This window comes from Pseudophryne corroboree, chromosome 7 (genome assembly GCF_028390025.1).
Source record: "Pseudophryne corroboree isolate aPseCor3 chromosome 7, aPseCor3.hap2, whole genome shotgun sequence".
Taxonomy (NCBI): Eukaryota; Metazoa; Chordata; class Amphibia; order Anura; family Myobatrachidae; genus Pseudophryne; species Pseudophryne corroboree.
Genome location: NC_086450.1, coordinates 220424883 through 220439181, shown reverse-complemented (window position 1 = coordinate 220439181; position 14299 = coordinate 220424883). Strand labels below are relative to the sequence as shown.

The 14299-nt window shown below is 44.4% G+C and overlaps 1 pseudogene; it reads right to left on the bottom strand.

Annotated features, from left to right (window-relative positions):
• Positions 1-9687: 9687 nt before the first annotated feature.
• LOC134946131 (5S ribosomal RNA) lies at positions 9688-9806 on the bottom strand (annotated as a pseudogene).
• Positions 9807-14299: the final 4493 nt, after the last annotated feature.

The following is a 14299-nucleotide window of genomic DNA, read 5'->3' as shown; positions in this document are numbered from 1 at the left end:
AACACAAGGGTTCACGCACATCTCTACTCAGGACAGCCCCAAATGGATACAACAAAGACCATCACTGGGAAAAGACTCTGGTTGACTGGGGAGATATAGATCTGTCCTCATACATCTGCAGTAACCTCAATATGCCTTGTATCGTCTCATGTGACCCTGCTTGTGCCAAGCATTTTGTTCACTGAAAAAGGCACTCAGCCACACAGAGATGTACAACCATCACATATCAAATTAATTAGCAGTATCCTGAGGGGTCTTAGTTGTACCCGCATTGTGACAAAGATGCCCTTTTGGAAAAAAAAATACATGGTGCAAGCAGAGTGTCATGGAACCTAGCATGCAAAGAGGGGCTGTTTGCTACTACTGCAGCAACAATGCATGAGTATACAGCTGTATTTCACAAATGCAGAAGCAGTTATCATGATATATCAAGTGAATCGGGTTGACTTAAATATTGTACCATAGTGGACTATAATTGGGAAAATATCAAATGTCGATGTACATCCCTACCTTTTAATCTTTAAGCTTCTCTCACAGCTCTCACCTGAATGACATATGTATTATTCTTACTGAGCCTGAAAGCACATTCCTTCCATATATAACACTGTTTAGGCCAGGTGCTCTATTTGACATGGTTGACTGCAAATCCATCCTGCACCCCACTAACTGCTAACGGTGAATCTCCTAGAAAATAAGTACTACTCTGAATCAGATCCTATCACAGCACCACGCCCCAGTCTGCACTCAAATACACTAACCTGACACAGGTGGGTGGTCATGATGTGGGTGTTACTCAAGCTGCCATCATGAAGAGTATTGAATAGTGCTCTTTCTTTCACCAGACTCTTAAATCACACTTACAAAATCCACAGTTATTACATATATGTAGCATGGTTCTCACCAGACACATGAATTCTTTGAGCACAGAGATAATGCTGATAAAGATGTGTCCACATACATGTTTGCTATATCATGCCATGTATAGCATGGTTTTGCATACAATAGTCTCAGATATTTAGCCATGCCTTGTGATTTTTCTTAATTTTGCTTTTTAATATGCTATTTTAAAATCCATCTACTTACTACTCGTGAAAAACAGCTTAGCCGTGTTTTGCATGTTGTGCCAAATTGAGCAAAATAGCAAAGATGTAAGTGGACACATCTGCACATTTTTAGGATTTATTGAGAAAATATCTCCAGGGTTAAGTTACAAAGAATACAGGTAAATAACAAAATGTACATTTATAAAATGCACAGATTGGTTTCAAGAAAATAAAAGGAATAAAGTCAGAAAACCTAAATAATCTTACTCTAAGGATTCAGGGCATTCTGAATACAGGAGACCAAAGGGAAGGGACCAACTCATATCATGAAGCTACTCTCTTGAAGAGTGGCCATCAGCAGTGTGTGCTTCTGAGCCATATAGTTTCACAACCCATCCTTTGACAATAGAGCCCACCTCCCAGGCTGAAAAAGACTATCCCTTTGTTCTCACAAAAGTCTGTATAGATGCAAACACAAAATAATGAAGACAAAGAGGCATTTCTTGTTAGAAGGAGACTAAGGGTTCTATTTTCTAAACCTTGGATGGAGATAAAGTGGTCGCAGATAACGTACCAGCCAATCAACTTCTAACTGCCATGTTACAGGTTAAGTTTGAAAAATAACAGTTAGGAGCTGGTTGGCTAGTACATTATCTCCGTCCAATTTATCTCCATCCAAGGTTAATACATAGACCCTAAAGAAGGTACTCAGATGTGCAAATGCATTAGCTGAAGAGAAAATTACCCAGTCAGTGGGTAAAGGGGGCAAAAGTTTTTTAGTTATTTATGCAAAAGGAGAAAACAAACGGTGGAATAGACTAAAGGTTGACAGTGGAAGTCTTGTTGTTGGAGACTAATGTCTGATGTACTGATGTAATAACAGATAATCTTAATATTTTTGCTTAGTATTCACTACTGAGAGAGAAGGGAAGGGACCACAGTTAAGTCCTAGGCATAGTCAGAAAAATTAGGTACTGTAGAAACAAGTACAGTTACAGAGGAGAAGGTACTAACAGAACTCTCAAAACAGAAAGTAAATAAATCAATGGGGCCAGTTGGGATATATCCTAGGATACTAAAAGCACTTAAAGGGTTGCTAGTACATTTATTCTAACCAGTCAGTAGCTACATGAATTATTCCTGAGGACTGGAAAAAAAGCAAATGTGGTACCAATGCACAAAAGTGGAAGAAATAAAGAGGCAAGTAAATACCAGGAATTGGAAAGCTATCTCAGCATGCTGAATTGTAGCACATGGCACACATATATGAAGTGTTTCACCCATCAGTATCAGTATGAATATGCAGAGTAGCGCATGTAGGTATTAAGTAGGCTGGGGTAGCCAATCATGGAGTATTTAGTGAATAAGACACATGTGGAACAAGGTTGTGGTAATAGTGTGCATGAAGCCTATATGCAGGAATTGAAATAGTGTTAAGAGAACAGAGAAACAAATAAGGACATAGAGAAATGTAAAGAAAAAGAATAAGTTTTTTTTCTTTCTTCTTTATACATACTACTATAGTAGCTTACTGTAGCAGTCTGCGGTGCTGCTGAGCTGACAGTGTCCAGCAGGTCCGTCATCAGTCATTACATAATAAATATATAATATATACCTGTCCGGCTGCAGTACTAGTGATATTATATATACATATATATTGATTTCATCTCATTATCATCCAGTCTATATTAGCAGCAGACACAGTACGGTAGTCCACGGCTGTAGCTACCTCTGTGTCGGCACTCGGCAGTCCATCCATAAGTATACTAGTATCCATCCATCTCCATTGTTTACCTGAGGTGCCTTTTAGTTGTCCCTATTAAAATATGGAGAACAAAAATGTTGAGGTTCCAAAATTAGGGAAAGATCAAGATCCACTTCCACCTCGTGCTGAAGCTGCTGCCACTAGTCATGGCCGAGACGATGAAATGCCAGCAACGTCGTCTGCCAAGGCCGATGCCCAATGTCATAGTACAGAGCATGTAAAATCCAAAACACCAAATATCAGTAAAAAAAGGACTCCAAAACCTAAAATAAAATTGTCGGAGGAGAAGCGTAAACTTGCCAATATGCCATTTACCACACGGAGTGGCAAGGAACGGCTGAGGCCCTGGCCTATGTTCATGGCTAGTGGTTCAGCTTCACATGAGGATGGAAGCACTCAGCCTCTCGCTAGAAAAATGAAAAGACTCAAGCTGGCAAAAGCACCGCAAAGAACTGTGCGTTCTTCGAAATCCCAAATCCACAAGGAGAGTCCAATTGTGTCGGTTGCGATGCCTGACCTTCCCAACACTGGACGTGAAGAGCATGCGCCTTCCACCATTTGCACGCCCCCTGCAAGTGCTGGAAGGAGCACCCGCAGTCCAGTTCCTGATAGTCAGATTGAAGATGTCAGTGTTGAAGTACACCAGGATGAGGAGTATATGGGTGTTGCTGGCGCTGGGGAGGAAATTGACCAGGAGGATTCTGATGGTGAGGTGGTTTGTTTAAGTCAGGCACCCGGGGAGACACCTGTTGTCCGTGGGAGGAATATGGCCATTGACATGCCTGGTGAAAATACCAAAAAAATCAGCTCTTCGGTGTGGAAGTATTTCAACAGAAATGCGGACAACAGGTGTCAAGCCTTGTGTTGCCTTTGTCAAGCTGTAATAAGTAGGGGTAAGGACGTTAACCACCTCGGAACATCCTCCCTTATACGTCACCTGCAGCGCATTCATAATAAGTCAGAGACAAGTTCAAAAACTTTGGGTGACAGCAGAAGCAGTCCACTGACCAGTAAATCCCTTCCTCTTGTAACCAAGCTCACGCAAACCACCCCACCAACTCCCTCAGTGTCAATTTCCTCCTTACCCAGGAATGCCAATAGTCCTGCAGGCCATGTCACTGGCAATTCTGACGAGTCCTCTCCTGCCTTGGATTCCTCCGATGCATCCTTGAGTGTAATGCCTACTGCTGCTGGCGCTGCTGTTGTTGCTGCTGGGAGTCGATCGTCATCCCAGAGGGGAAGTCGTAAGCCCATTGTACTACTTCCAGTAAGCAATTGACAGTCCAACAGTCCTTTGCGAGGAAGATGAAATATCACAGCAGTCATCCTGCTGCAAAGCGGATAACTGAGGCCTTGACAACTATGTTGGTGTTAGACGTGCATCCGGTATCCGCCGTTAGTTCACAGGGAACTAGACAATTTATTGAGGCAGTGTGCCCCCGTTACCAAATACCATCTAGGTTCCACTTCTCTAGGCAGGCGATACCGAGAATGTACACGGACGTCAGAAAAAGACTCACCAGTGTCCTAAAAAATGCAGTTGTACCCAATGTCCACTTAACCACGGACATGTGGACAAGTGGAGCAGGGCAGGGTCAGGACTATATGACTGTGACAGCCCACTGGGTAGATGTATGGACTCCCGCCGCAAGAACAGCAGCGGCGGCACCAGTAGCAGCATCTCGCAAACGCCAACTCTTTCCTAGGCAGGCTACGCTTTGTATCACCGCTTTCCAGAATACGCACACAGCTGAAAACCTCTTACGGCAACTGAGGAAGATCATCGCGGAATGGCTTACCCCAATTGGACTCTCCTGTGGATTTGTGGCATCGGACAACGCCAGCAATATTGTGTGTGCATTAAATATGGGCAAATTCCAGCACGTCCCATGTTTTGCACATACCTTGAATTTGGTGGTGCAGAATTTTTTAAAAAACGACAGGGGTGTGCAAGAGATGCTGTCGGTGGCCAGAAGAATTGCGGGACACTTTCGGCGTACAGGCACCACGTACAGAAGACTGGAGCACCACCAAAAACAACTGAACCTGCCCTGCCATCATCTGAAGCAAGAAGTGGTAACGAGGTGGATTTCAACCCTATATATGCTTCAGAGGTTGGAGGAGCAGCAAAAGGCCATTCAAGCCTATACAATTCAGCACGATATAGGAGGTGGAATGCACCTGTCTCAAGCGCAGTGGAGAATGATTTCAACGTTGTGCAAGGTTCTGATGCCCTTTGAACTTGCCACACGTGAAGTCAGTTCAGACACTGCCAGCCTGAGTCAGGTCATTCCCCTCATCAGGCTTTTGCAGAAGAAGCTAGAGACATTGAAGGAGGAGCTAACACAGAGCGATTCCGCTAGGCATGTGGGACTTGTGGATGGAGCCCTTAATTCGCTTAACAAGGATTCACGGGTGGTCAATCTGTTGAAATCAGAGCACTACATTTTGGCCACCATGCTCGATCCTAGATTTAAAGCCTACCTTGGATCTCTCTTTCCGGCAGACACAAGTCTGATGGGGTTCAAAGACCTGCTGGTGAGAAAATTGTCAAGTCAAGCGGAACGCGACCTGTCAACATCTCCTCCATCACATTCTCCCGCAACTGGGGGTGCGAGGAAAAGGCTCAGAATTCCGAGCCCACCCGCTGGCGGTGATGCAGGGCAGTCTGGAGCGACTGCTGATGCTGACATCTGGTCCGGACTGAAGGACCTGACAACGATTACGGACATGTCGTCTACTGTCACTGCATATGATTCTCTCACCATTGAAAGAATGGTGGAGGATTATATGAGTGACCGCATCCAAGTAGGCACGTCACACAGTCCGTACTTATACTGGCAGGAAAAAGAGGCAATTTGGAGGCCCTTGCACAAACTGGCTTTATTCTACCTAAGTTGCCCTCCCACAAGTGTGTACTCCGAAAGAGTGTTTAGTGCCGCCGCTCACCTTGTCAGCAATCGGCGTACGAGGTTACATCCAGAAAATGTGGAGAAGATGATGTTCATTAAAATGAATTATAATCAATTCCTCCGTGGAGACATTGACCAGCAGCAATTGCCTCCACAAAGTACACAGGGAGCTGAGATGGTGGATTCCAGTGGGGACGAATTGATAATCTGTGAGGAGGGGGATGTACACGGTGATATATCGGAGGATGATGATGAGGTGGACATCTTGCCTCTGTAGAGCCAGTTTGTGCAAGGAGAGATTAATTGCTTCTTTTTCGGTGGGGGTCCAAACCAACCCGTCATTTCAGTCACAGTCGTGTGGCAGACCCTGTCACTGAAATGATGGGTTGGTTAAAGTGTGCATGTCCTGTTTATACAACATAAGGGTGGGTGGGAGGGCCCAAGGACAATTCCATCTTGCACCTCTTTTTTCTTTCATTTTTATTTGCGTCATGTGCTGTTTGGGGAGTGTTTTTTGGAAGGGCCATCCTGCGTGACACTGCAGTGCCACTCCTAGATGGGCCAGGTGTTTGTGTCGGCCACTAGGGTCGCTTAGCTTACTCACACAGCTACCTCATTGCGCCTCTTTTTTTCTTCTTTGCGTCATGTGCTGTTTGGGGAGTGTTTTTTGGAAGGGCCATCCTGCGTGACACTGCAGTGCCACTCCTAGATGGGCCCGGTGTTTGTGTCGGCCACTAGGGTCGCTAAGCTTAGTCACACAGCTACCTCATTGCGCCTCTTTTTTTCTTTGCGTCATGTGCTGTTTGGGGAGGGTTTTTTGAAAGGGACATCCTGCGTGAGACACTGCAGTGCCACTCCTAGATGGGCCCGGTGTTTGTGTCGGCCACTAGGGTCGCTTATCTTACTCACACAGCTACCTCATTGCGCCTCTTTTTTCTTTGCGTCATGTGCTGTTTGGGGAGGGTTTTTTGGAAGGGACATCCTGCGTGACACTGCAGTGCCACTCCTAGATGGGCCCGGTGTTTGTGTCGGCCACTAGGGTCGCTAAGCTTAGTCACACAGCTACCTCATTGCGCCTCTTTTTTTCTTTGCGTCATGTGCTGTTTGGGGAGGGTTTTTTGGAAGGGACATCCTGCGTGAGACACTGCAGTGCCACTCCTAGATGGGCCCGGTGTTTGTGTCGGCCACTAGGGTCGCTTATCTTACTCACACAGCTACCTCATTGCGCCTCTTTTTTTCTTTGCGTCATGTGCTGTTTGGGGAGGTTTTTTTTGAAGGGACATCCTGCGTGACACTGCAGTGCCACTCCTAGATGGGCCCGGTGTTTGTGTCGGCCACTAGGGTCGCTTATCTTACTCACACAGCTACCTCATTGCGCCTCTTTTTTTCTTTGCGTCATGTGCTGTTTGGGGAGGGTTTTTTGGAAGGGCCATCCTGCGTGACACTGCAGTGCCACTCCTAGATGGGCCAGGTGTTTGTGTCGGCCACTAGGGTCGCTTATCTTACTCACACAGCTACCTCATTGCGCCTCTTTTTTTCTTTGCGTCATGTGCTGTTTGGGGAGGGTTTTTTGGAAGGGACATCCTGCGTGACACTGCAGTGCCACTCCTAGATGGGCCAGGTGTTTGTGTCGGCCACTAGGGTCGCTTAGCTTAGTCATCCAGCGACCTCGGTGCAAATTTTAGGACTAAAAATAATATTGTGAGGTGTGAGGTATTCAGAATAGACTGAAAATGAGTGGAAATTATGGTTTTTGAGGTTAATAATACTTTGGGATCAAAATGACCCCCAAATTCTATGATTTAAGCTGTTTTTTAGTGTTTTTTGAAAAAAACACCCGAATCCAAAACACACCCGAATCCGACAAAAAAAATTTGTTGAGGTTTTGCCAAAACGCGGTCGAACCCAAAACACGGCCGCGGAACCGAACCCAAAACCAAAACACAAAACCCGAAAAATTTCAAGTGCACATCTCTAGTAACAAAGATCTCTGAATTCTATTATTATGTGGGATTTATATCTGGTTACTGTTATCATTCAGAGTGCTGGGGGAAACCAAATGCCCTTTTTTTCTTGCCCATCTAGGAGTGGCACTGCAGTGTCATACAGGATGGCACTTAAAAAAAATTGCCCCAAACATCACATGATGCAGAGATAAATAAAAAAAAGAGGTGCAAGATGGAATTGTCCTTGGGCCCTCCCACCCACCCTTATGTTGTATAAACAGGACATGCACTCTTTAACAAACCCATCATTTCAGCCACAGGGTCTGCCACACGACTGTGACTGAAATGACTGGTTGGTTTGGGCCCCCACCAAAAAAGAAACAATCAATCTCTCCTTGCACAAACTGGCTCTACAGAGGCAAGATGTCCACCTCCTCCTCATCGTCCGATTCATCACCCCTTTCACTGTGTACATCCACCTCCTTACAGAGTATTATTAATTCGTCCCCACTGGAATCCACCATCTCGGGTCCCTGTGTACTTTCTGGAGGCAATTGCTGTTGAATGTCTCCACGGAGGAATTGATTATAATAAATTTTGATGAACATCATCTTCTCCACATTTTCTGGAAGTAACCTCGTACACCGATTGCTGACAAGGTGACCGGCTGCACTAAACACTCTTTCGGAGTACACACTGGGGGAAGGGCAACTTAGGAAAAATAAAGCCAATTTGTGCAAGGGCCTCCAAATTGCCTCTTTTTCCTGCCAGTATACGTACGGACTGTCTGACGTGCCTACTTGGATGCGGTCACTCATATAATCCTCCACCATTCTTTAAATGGTGACAGAATCATATGCAGTGACAGTAGACAACAAGTCAGTAATCGTTGGCAGGTCCTTCAGTCCGGACCAGATGTTAGCACTCGCTCCAGACTGCCCTGCATCACCGCCAGCGGGTGGGCTTGGAATTCTTAGCCTTTTCCTCGCAGCCCCAGTTGCGGAAGAATGTAAAGGAGGAGCTGTTGACGGGTCACGTTCCGCTTGACTTGACTAGTGTCTCACCAGCAGGTCTTTGAACATGTGCAGACTTGTGTCTGCCGGAAAGAGAGATACAACATAGGCTTTAAACCTAGGATCGAGCACGGTGGCCAAAATGTAGTGCTCTGATTTCAACAGATTGACCACCCGTGAATCCTGGTTAAGTGAATTAAGCACTCCATCCACAAGTCCCACATGCCTAGCGGAATCGCTCTATTTTAGCTCCACCTTCAATCTCTCCAGCTTCTTCTGCAAAAGCCTGATGAGGGGAATGACCTGACTCAGAACCTTGCACAACGTTGAAATCATTCTCCACTGCGCTTGAGTCAGGTGCATTCCCCCTCCTTTGCCTATATCGTAGGGAGATGTATAGGCTTGTATATAGGGGGGTATACCGCACAGGAGAATATAAGGCTGGATATTTATAATTACCAAGATACAATAATAAAGTTGGAGAAGGCAAGCTTTTCCAGTAATAATTATATTTGGTGGTGCACCCTGAGTCAGTATAAAACGTTTAGCAACAAGGGAGAAAAGAAGACTCTTTTGTGGGTGCACTCTTAAATGATTCGTATTGAAAATGAGATTGTTAAAAATATTCAATTTTATTCATGTCACAAAATAAAACATAAAGTAGTTGGACATATATTAAAGAGAAGAACACACATAAAAAGTAATAAATCAAAAGTGCCAATAAATATTGGATGATTGTGAGCTGTCCGAGTTAGATCATGTTTACAATCAAACAATAGGTCCACAACTATGAATTCAAGATCTGCCTGCGACAAAGAGATATGTGATATAAACTATACAAGCCTTATAATTGCTTCAATTAGTAGTGAATGGACAATTCTAAGTACATCTGTTGAAGATTGATGTGTCAGATCACTAATTATCTGGGTGGAGAGGGTAGAGAGAGGAATGTGATACGAAAGGTGAATCTGCTGTCAGCGTTAGACATGAAGCACAAATGCCCAAAGATTTCTACTACACCGAGTATTCCTCAAAAGTCTCCTATTTGAGTACTGACCCAGCCCAACACTGATTAGCTTCCAAGATCGGTTGGGTACGGGCGTTTCCAGTGTGGTATGATAGTAGAAAAATGTATATGTGTACCGATAACCTTGTGCTCTAGAATCACTGATGAGAGTTCACGAAAAAAATTTGGGGGGGAAATAGGAAAGTGTAGGGGGCCCTGGGAGGAGAGCTATGAAGGGGGATCTGCTGCCATTGTTAGACAGGGAGACCCCTGAATCAATGGTGAGAGTCCCGAAAGACAGTGAAAGTAAAAGAACCACAGAGAGATAAGTGGGATTGGATACGGGGAATAAACAATTTTGATGATAAATTTCAATTTATGTATGATATGTACTGATAATGGGGTACATATAAGGTATCACTCCGTGTGGAGTACATACATAGGTATACACTCCGTTGAGCAGCGTAACAAAAAAATAATATATATGATGACAATAATGTTCTCCTGATGAGAGACTGCTGCGATCTGTATCCAAAGTAATGTTAGTTATAAATATCAGATAATGAGGTTATCAGGTACAAAATACCCTGTAATGAAAGGAGGATTGAAAACCTCCTATGCTTCCATAGATTTATGCCGAATATGTTAGACCAACAATGGGTAACCAATAATGGTTTTAGAAACATATATACCAAGTTGGTAGATATATAAAGAAAAAGGTGGTTCTTATCTCCTCAAAGATAGGGACTGTGGGGGGAACTGTATATATGAATCCCCACTGTATGAGCAGAAAAGGAAAAACAATACTAACTTATTGAAAAACGTGGCACAAATGACACTTATCTTCTCTCAATACGGAACTGTGGTCTTAAGATTATAATAAGGTGATCAAAAAAAATTTTGGTGACTGAACATTAAAGTACTATTCACAAACAGTCCTGATAAGGATAATAGGTGTCAAATGATATAAGAACACCCATAGGGTTGTAACCGACTGCTGCCTTGATCGACAAGTCAGTGATGATTTTAATCCTCAATTGCTGCCTTGAAGTAGTTAATGTATACAAAGGTAATAGGTGCTGATATTACCAGTGAATAGGAGAGATGATCGTTAGGTGCCTCGCAGTGAAGAGGAGAGATGATCGTTAGGTGCCTCGCAGTGAAGAGGAATGCTCTGGTTACGAGATGCTGCAGAGTCGCTGTGCTGTGAGACGGTCGGGTTCAGGTCCGGACGTCAGATGCTAGACAGCGGACGTATCCTCCGGTTCACGGGTATCTGAGAAGCCGCTGTCCTGGATGCGGCTGCGGCGCAGGCAGGAGGTTGGGGATGTGGATGGTCCCGGGGTCTCTTTGTCGCAGGCAGATCTTGAATTCAAAGTTGTGGACCTATTGTTTGATTGTAAACATGATCTAACTCGGACAGCTCACAATCATTATCTAATATTTATTGGCACTTTTGATTTATTACTTTTTATGTGTTCTTCTCTTTAATATATGTCCAACTACTTTATGTTTTATTTTGTGACATGAATAAAATTGAATATTTTTAACTATCTCATTTTCAATACGAATCATTTAAGAGTGCACCCACAAAAGAGTCTTCTTTTCTCCCTTGTTGCTAGATGTATAGGCTTGAATGGCCTTTTGCTGCTCCTCCATCCTCTGAAGCATATAGAGGGTTGAATTCCACCTCGTTACCACCTCTTGCTTCAGATGATGGCGGGGCTGGTTCAGTAGTGTTTGCTGGTGCTCCAGTCTTCGGCACGCAGTGGCTGAATGGCGAAAGTGGCCCGCAATTCTCAGGGCCACCGACAGCATCTCTTGCACGCCCCTGTCGTTTTAAAAAAAATTCTGCACCACCAAATTTAATGTATGTGCAAAACATGGGACATGCTGGAATTTGCCCACATGTAATGCACGCACAATATTGGTGGCGTTGTCCGATGTCACAAATCCCCAGAAGAGTCCAATTGGGGTAAGCCATTCTGCGATGATGTTCCTCAGTTTCCGTAAGAGATTGTCAGCTGTGTGCCTCTTATGGAAAGCGGTGATACAAAGCGTAGCCTGCCTAGGAATGAGTTGGCATTTGCGAGATGCTGCTACTGGTGCCGCCACTGCTGTTCTTGCTGCGGAAGGCAATACATCTACCCAGTGGGCTGTCATAGTCATATAGTCCTGAGTCTGCCCTGCTCCACTTGTCCACTTGTCCATGGTTAAGTGAATATTGGGTACAACTGCATTTTTTAGGACACTGCTGACTCTTTTTCTGACGTCTGTGTACATTCTCAGTATCGCCTGCCTTGAGAAGTGGAACCTAGATGGTATTTGGTACCGGGTACACAGTACCTCAAGCAATTCTCTAATTCCCTGTGAATTAACGGTGGATACCAGACACATGTTTAACACCAACACAGCTGCCAAGACCTGAGTAATCCGCTTTGCAGCAGGATGACTGCTGTGATATTTTATCTTCCTCGCAAAGGACTGTTGGACAGTCAATTTCTCACTGGAAGTAGTACAAGTGGTCTTCCGACTTCCCCTCTGGGATGACGATCGACTCCCAGCAGCAACAACAGCAGCGCCAGCAGCAGTAGGCGTTACACTCAAGGATCCATCGGAGGAATCCCAGTTAGGAAAGGACTCGTCAGACTTGCCAGTGACATGGCCTGCAGGACTATTGGCATTCCTGTCTAAGGAGGAAATTGACACTGAGGGAGTTGGTGGTGTGGTTTGCAGGAGCTTGGTTACAAGAGGAAGGGATTTAGTTGTCAGTGGACTGCTTCCGCTGTCACCCAAAGTTTTTGAACTTGTCAATGACTTCTGATGAATGCACTCCAGGTGACATATAAGGGAGGATGTTCCTAGGTGGTTAACGTCCTTACCCTTAATAATTACAGCTTGACAAAGGCAACACACGGCTTGACACCTATTGTCCGCATTTCTGTTAAAATAATTCCACACCGAAGAGGTGATTTTTTTTGTAATTTGACCAGGCATGTCAATGTCCATATTTATCCCTCGGACAACCGGTGTCTCCCCGGGTGCCTGACTCAAACAAACCACCTCACCATCAGAATCCTCCTTGTCAATTTCCTCCTCAGCACCAGCAAAACCCATATCCTCATCCTGGTGTACTTCAACAGTGACATCTTCAATTTGACTATCAGGAACTGGACTGTGGGTGCTCCTTCCAGCACTTGCAGGGGGCGTGCAAATGGTGGAAGGTGCCACCTCTTCCCGTCCAGTGTTGGAAAGGTCAGGCATCGCAACCGACACAATTGGACTCTCCTTGGGGATTTGTGATTTAGAAGAATGCACAGTTCTTTGCTGTGCTTTTGCCATCTTAACTCTTTTCAGTTTTCTAGCGGAAGGATGAGTGCTTCCATCCTCATGTGAAGCTGAACCACAAGCCATGAATATAGGCCAGGCACTTAGCCGTTCCTTGCCACTCCGTGTCGTAAATGGCATATTGGTAAGTTTACGCTTCTGCTCAGACGCTTTTAATTTAGATTTTTGCTTCATTTTACTGAACTTTAGTTTTTTGGATTTTACATGCTCTCTACTATGACATTGGACAATGGCCTTGGCAGATGACGTTGATGGCATTTCATCATTTCGGCCATGACTAGTGGCAGCAGCTTCAGCACGAGGTGGAAGTAGATCTTGATCTTTCCTTATTTTATCCTCAACATTTTTGTTCTCCATTTTTTAATGTGTGGAATTATATGCCAGTAATATATCAATAGCAATGGCCTACTGTACTGTACTATATATGTATACTGTTGGTCACCAAAATGCTGCACTGTAATACTATATATACTGCTCACAAAAATGCAGCACAGATATGGAATGCCTACTTGCAGTGACACAGAGCTGCAAGATACAGCAATGGCCTACTGTACACAACTATATACTGTTGGGTCACCAAAATGCTGCACTGTAATACTATATATACTGCTCACAAAAATGCAGCACAGATATGGAATGGTTACTTGCAGTGACACAGAGCTGCAAGATACAGCAATGGCCTACTGTACACAATTATATACTGTTGGGTCACCAAAATGCTGCACTGTAATACTATATATACTGCTCACAAAAATGCAGTACAGATATGGAATGGATACTTGCAGTGACACAGAGCTGCAAGATACAGCAATAGCCTATTGTACACAACTATATACTGTTGGGTCACCAAAATGCTGCACTGTAATACTATATATACTGCTCACAAAAATGCAGCACATATATGGAATGGATACTTGCAGTGACACAGCTGCAAGATACAGCAATGACCTACTGTACTGTACAACTATAAGTATAATTATATACTAGTGGTCCCCGTCCCCACTATAAAGCACACTGAGCACAGATATTTGCAACACACTGAGCACAGATATTGAGCGTTTTCAGGCAGAGAACGTAGATATTTTCAGCACACTGACCACAGATATTTGCAGAACACTGAGCACAGATATTTGCAGCACACTGAGCACAGATTGCGGAGCTTTTCAGGGAGAGAACGCAGCTACGACCTCTCCGTTCAATCTCCAATGCACGAGTGAAAATGGCGGTGACGCACGGCTCTTTATATAGAATACGAATCTCGCGAGA